This window comes from Thunnus thynnus, chromosome 24 (genome assembly GCF_963924715.1).
Source record: "Thunnus thynnus chromosome 24, fThuThy2.1, whole genome shotgun sequence".
Lineage (NCBI taxonomy): Eukaryota > Metazoa > Chordata > Actinopteri > Scombriformes > Scombridae > Thunnus > Thunnus thynnus.
Genome location: NC_089540.1, coordinates 8,120,214 through 8,126,213, shown reverse-complemented (window position 1 = coordinate 8,126,213; position 6,000 = coordinate 8,120,214).

Here is a 6,000-nt window from a genome sequence, read left to right as displayed (position 1 = left end):
CAGCTGACAATCTGCATCCTACTGGACATTATCACCCAGTTTAATGCATCTAAAACAAATGGATTTTGCACTTGCAAAAAGAGTTGCAGCTCAGTAATTGTAATCACATCAGTAGGGGAAAAAATACTACAAGAATCATAAATCTCACTTTTCACCTGTGACAGTTTCAGCAGTTTCAACTTTTCTTTACAAGCTTAATAACCACCCACACATCAGCTGAGTTTCCCCGGTCACTCAGCTCTATAGGACAAGAATGGACTTCAGGTGACGTTTATTGGGTTGCTTGCAGTGCTTGCAAGGTCACAGCTATAACTAATTGAATTAGGGCATGTATTTTGCCCAAGGATGGTTTAAATTTGGATGTTGTTCATCCTGGGAACAAATCAATATTTTCTGAAACAGCCTTACATTTGACAGACGGAGGAATTCCATGGCTCAACGCCTCCGACATCTCAGCCGTGCAGCAGTACAACTTCTCAAACAACACAGTCAGAGGGACTTTATCTATTCAAACACTTGAATAGACATGTTTTAAGAAATAAAAAAAAATACTCAGCTTGGACTTATAATCAGTACCTCATATGTTTTTTCACAAAAAAATTAAATTACCTAACTAAAAATTCTTAATTCTCCTTCACTGAAAAATACAGAATCTATGAAAATGCAAATATTATTCATTTCAAAAGGTTAATAACTAGACATGTCTCCTATGACTGAAAAGTCATAGTGTATGTGCACTGGAGGCTTCAAGTTTCCACATCACATTTGTGTAAGTTGCATACTGGGTACAAAGGAATGGGGTCTGCACACTGTTAAGCTGCCAATAAGGAGTGAGGTCTGCACACAGTTAAGCTCCCAATAATTATTGGGAGCTTAACAGACCTCACTCCTTTGTACCCTGCAATGAAAAATGTTTTGTCTTGCACCTGAATAATTTACCCAGATGTGCACACATTTAGTCCCTCTTCCTAAGATGAATACCGGACCACGATTGGCTTCCAAACTAGTTGTGATGTCACAAATCATGCTTGCAGGTACATGTGTTAAACTGAGATTTAAGGAGAGCACGGAAACTTTCCACCTTCAGGAGATGAATGTGAAAACAGTCTTCTAGTGTCAAACTCTGCTCATGCATCATTCTGCACAGTGAATCTCAAACATCCGTCTGATGTAACAGTTGTGTGGAAGTGAGTGGCTCAAAAAACAATGGCCTTCAGTATAGTTTAGTTAGATAATGTTTAATTGTGACGGTTTATAAATAATGTTTTAAATTTGACATTGAACTGCAAATTTAAGGCTCTGAGTCATGGTACCGTAATTGTAGTCAATTTCCTTTTAGTTCAGGCAATTCCAACTAAACTGCAGTTCACATGATAATAATAAAACCTTTGTTTACACGTGCAAACCTTCTTAAATAAAATCCTCCTCCTGAACTACTGCATGTGAATTAAAGGGAATTGACCCCAGCACTGCATGGTACTGCTGTTATCTTGTGATAAGCCCTGATACAAACACTGTGTTTCCCCTCCTCAGCCTGTGTGGAGGTGTGAGAGGGGGGTCGTTAAACCCCTCTCTATTTGCTTTCCCCTCAAAGGGACTATGTGAGGAATGCCGGGAATTTAACTGATCCCGGAGTGTCCCGGTATGGCTCCCAGCACTCCTGCCCGCTCACGTTCTGGGAACAACCGAGCTACCTGAAACTGGACACCGGTCGACCACCCCGCCGTGGGAAACCGAGCAGAACGAAAATACATTCAAGAAAATGTCTTTCTAGCCTTACTGGTGGAGTGCTTGAGATCACAGAGCATTTGTAGCGACTCAACAGCGCAAATATCACTCGGCTCACCCAGGAATTCACTCAAGTCATTATATTGCATCAAGTAGAACTTGGAATTTATTTCCTGGCCTCTTCACCTGAGAAACACAATATGTGGGCTCTAAAAGCACAGCACAATAAGCTAAAGCATGTGTTTCTCAGGCATATATTTTGCCTGTGGCATAGTTTTCTTTAAAAAAGGAAAATCATTCATCTACGGACAAACAACAAGCCATGAACAAAATTACTTTGGGGGAAGTGGACACCCAGGCACTACAGAATAAAACAAAAACACAGAAAAAAAACTTAAGTGGACACAAAGCTACAGATGATGAAAATTCTGCGCCATATTATTCTTGCATAGCAACGTGAAAATGTAATGTAGGCTCAATTCGATAGAAAAACCTTAAGGCTACACACTGATTAGAAGTGAGATGAATTTTCCGTGATTAGCCTGCATAATAGCCTGAAAAAATAGTTTGCAATCACAGAGGTAACGGCTGAGTTAAAGTGCAGTTGCTGCCGATTTGTCAGCTGCACATCCATGATGCGAATCTCCTGTTCCACCACATCCCAAAGGTGCTGTGTTGGATTGAGATCTGGTGACTGTGGAAGCCATTGTCATCTTCAAGAAACCAGAGATAGTTTGAGCTTTTTGACATGGTGCGTTAGAAGATGGGTACACTGTGGTCATAAAGGGATGGAGATGGTCAGCAACAATACTCAGATAGGCTGTGGCGTTTAAATGATGCTCAATTGGTACTAAGAGGCCCAAAGTGTGCCAAGAAAATATCCCCCACACCATTGCAACACCGCCACCACCAGCGAGTAATTTATTGTACTTTCTATCATGTAATTTATGAGATGTTGAATTATTTGGTATTATATTGTGTGTACAAGGCAAATTTCCCTTTGGGACAATAAAGTCTTATCTCATCTTATCTTGTAACTTAATGTGAACATGCACCCAATACACACAATTCGGTATGATATGATTTATATATGGATTACAAGTGAAAACATTGATTTCCAACATGGTCCTAAGATCAGTTCAGATCTTTATTGTCCCTCAAGGGGAAATTTGATTTGCAGTAGAGGACAAAAACGCAAACACAACATACAAAAGGTCATGTGGCATTAATCCCAACAGTTACAGCAAACCACCAAAGAAAATGTATTTGTTCATTAAAAGTATCAAACCATTGGAATGGCAGCCATAACAAAGTGCTGCTGTGCAGGGCAGTCAAGGTTTAGTGCAAATTAAGCACATTTATTGCACTAGGAACAAAGGAAAATTTAAACTGATTGTTTTTTACCTTGATGGACTAGTATCTCCGCCCAGAAGGGAGAAGAACAAATTCCTCCAAGAGGGGATGGTCAGAGCTGGCTATCAACCACTACTGTTTGTTGTTACTCACACAGTGCCATGTTAAAAATGTGAAAAGACAAAGAAACACAAGACTTTTAACATGAAACCGAAAAATGTTGATGTTAACATGCTGATGTTGACAGCTGAAGTTGTCAGAGATTTGGTCATCAAGCAAAGTATTGGAAAAGTCCAAATTTTGACCTGATGATGGCACTAGATGAAAAGTTAAGACTGATATAATTCATCCTGAAGGGGACATGAATGTTTGTACCAAATGTTGTGTCAAACCGTCCAATAGTTGTTGAGATATTTCACTCAAAACCAAAAAGTGTTAAACTCATGGTGGCACTAAAGTTAAAGTCAGAAGTAGACAATATTTCATAGCAATCTATCCCATAGTTGTTTAAATATTCCAGTCTGGACCAAAGTGATGGACCAACTGACCAACATAATGCTCATAAATAACGTTTAAAACAAGATTAAGCCTGGAAATATTTTAGAGTTCTGGTGCTTTTAAGTTTTTGTTCTTCTCCTCCGTTGTTCACAGTTAACAGTTGTTGCTCTCAGTCTTTTCACCTCAACTCACTTCCTTGAAACCTCCTTTTCTCGGCCTCTTTTAATTATCACTATGTGCTACAGTAGGTTTCTTGTCTATCTACATCTGTCTCATCCTGTCACTTATCAATTATTACCTTACAGCAAATTAAATTATCACATCTTCTCAGCCTTTAACTAAGAAAAATATTCATATATTTTTCTCTCTCCTCACACACACACACGCCTCCACCTCCTCATTGACCTCCTCACTAACCTCCTCATCAGGTCACATTCAGAGAGGGGTGGATAAAGGGGAGATCAGGAGCAGGGGGGGGGTATAGCAGCAACGCAGCAAAGGATTGTGGGAAAGCGTGGAGAGGCCAATGAGAGCTCTCCAGACGCATCGCTGCCGGGCATCGCCACCCACCTATGACTGCTCTCTAGCCGTTGCCGTGGCAACAGCAGCGCTTGATGGGAGAAGATCCTACTTTCTGAAAGAGGAGTGCACGCGCGTGAGTGTGTGTTTATGTGTTTATTTAAATCTTAAATCTATTTAATCTGTTGACCTTGACACTTAACAAAGAGGAAGAAGCACATTTCATGACCCGTAAGTTATAAAGTTAGAAAAAAAAATTCAGCACTGGCATGAAGATTGTAGCTATTGATTTTTTTTTTTGTTTGTTTACTTGGCTTCAATTTTACAATAGTCTTGGAAGCAGGACTCAGCAGTAAAATGTTTAAATTGTCAAAAATCTTACAACCAGTATGTTTATGTGTATGTGCATGTAGGAGACTTGAGAGAAAAAGTGGAGAGCGTATTTGTGCATGTTTGTACATTTTTAGATATTTTTTTAAGCCCTGTTATGTGTGTGAGAGAGCGATTGAATGTGAGAGAACAGATTGAGTATGTATTGATATGTTCATTTGTATTTAAGGGAGTTAGAGAGGAGAGATCAGTGTGAGCTGTTCATGTTTATTCATAGCCGTGTTGATCTCTTCACAGGTTTGACCATCATTTGCTCTCTATCTTTCTTATTATCATCATATCCCTTTTATTTCTCTTTTTATTTTGTCTGTAAGTCAAAGCAACAGCAAATCATGTCTTTCCAACACTCTGACACTGCTGTTTTCTCTCTCTCTCTCATTCCCACATACACACACATACAGGTGTGGGTAGCTCAATAGGAGGGAGAGTTTTACAGAGCCTACACACACACACACACACTTGCACACACATTTAGATGTGAGTCGTGACTAGTGTGGAGTTGACTTTGTAAGACAACTGAATACACTCTCAAATGATCCACGACTCTTTCTGCTGATTTGCAAGTAAAACAAACTAAATGTTGAAATGACTGAAATTAAAGGTGATATGATCATTTGGATGATTATCATGAATCATGAAGACTGACAGGCTGTGCGAGTCTCCTCTCTAATTTTGCCCTTCTGAACCAAAAGGCCAAATTTTGACGGAAATGTGCAGTTTTGCTTCAAGAGGAAGTTCAGCACCAAGTTTTTAGAATTTGTCTCATCACTTGAGGCTCCAGTAAAACCACAGACAAGTGATGATAGGGATATTAAAAGGCACAGAAAGAAGGGATTATAAGAGATGTAGTCATATGAAAGAAAAATCTATGATTTTGTTTGTTAATATCAAAGTATGACATAAAATTGATAATAATATATTTATGTTTAAGGGACTACATCAGTGTGCTTTGCAACTGTATGCTCCTTAACTGCAATGAATCTATACTTAACACTGTTGCTGACCACTTTTCAAATGTATGCCATTGTTTTCCAGTTATTTCCATATGGTATGAATATCACTTAGCAGACTCTTGAACCTTGGTTGAGTTGTGTAATCCACCACAGTGAACGTTAAGTCATTGCGTTATTTTTTCCCACGTTACATTATTGTTGTGTGTAATGCAGTATAAGTGCAGATGAATTTGAAACGTCTGCAATGTATTACCTCATATTTATGTAACTTTGACAAAAATGAATAGGGACTTAAGTCAAGCATGTTTTAAGAGTCTGATAATAGACTTTCTTAATGTTTAGATATAAATGGAAGTTAATGGAAGCCTGGAATGGTAGAAAAAAAAGAATACATTCACAAATCTAAAACACAGCAAAATGCCGAGATGTGATGTGACGTAAATGGGCTAAAATATGTAAAATAATAACCTAAAAAAAGATCTTTGTCATTTACATGATAACGTCATTGACCTGATACTGCAGTCTCCTCTTATTTGTTAGGTAATGTGCCACAGCCTGA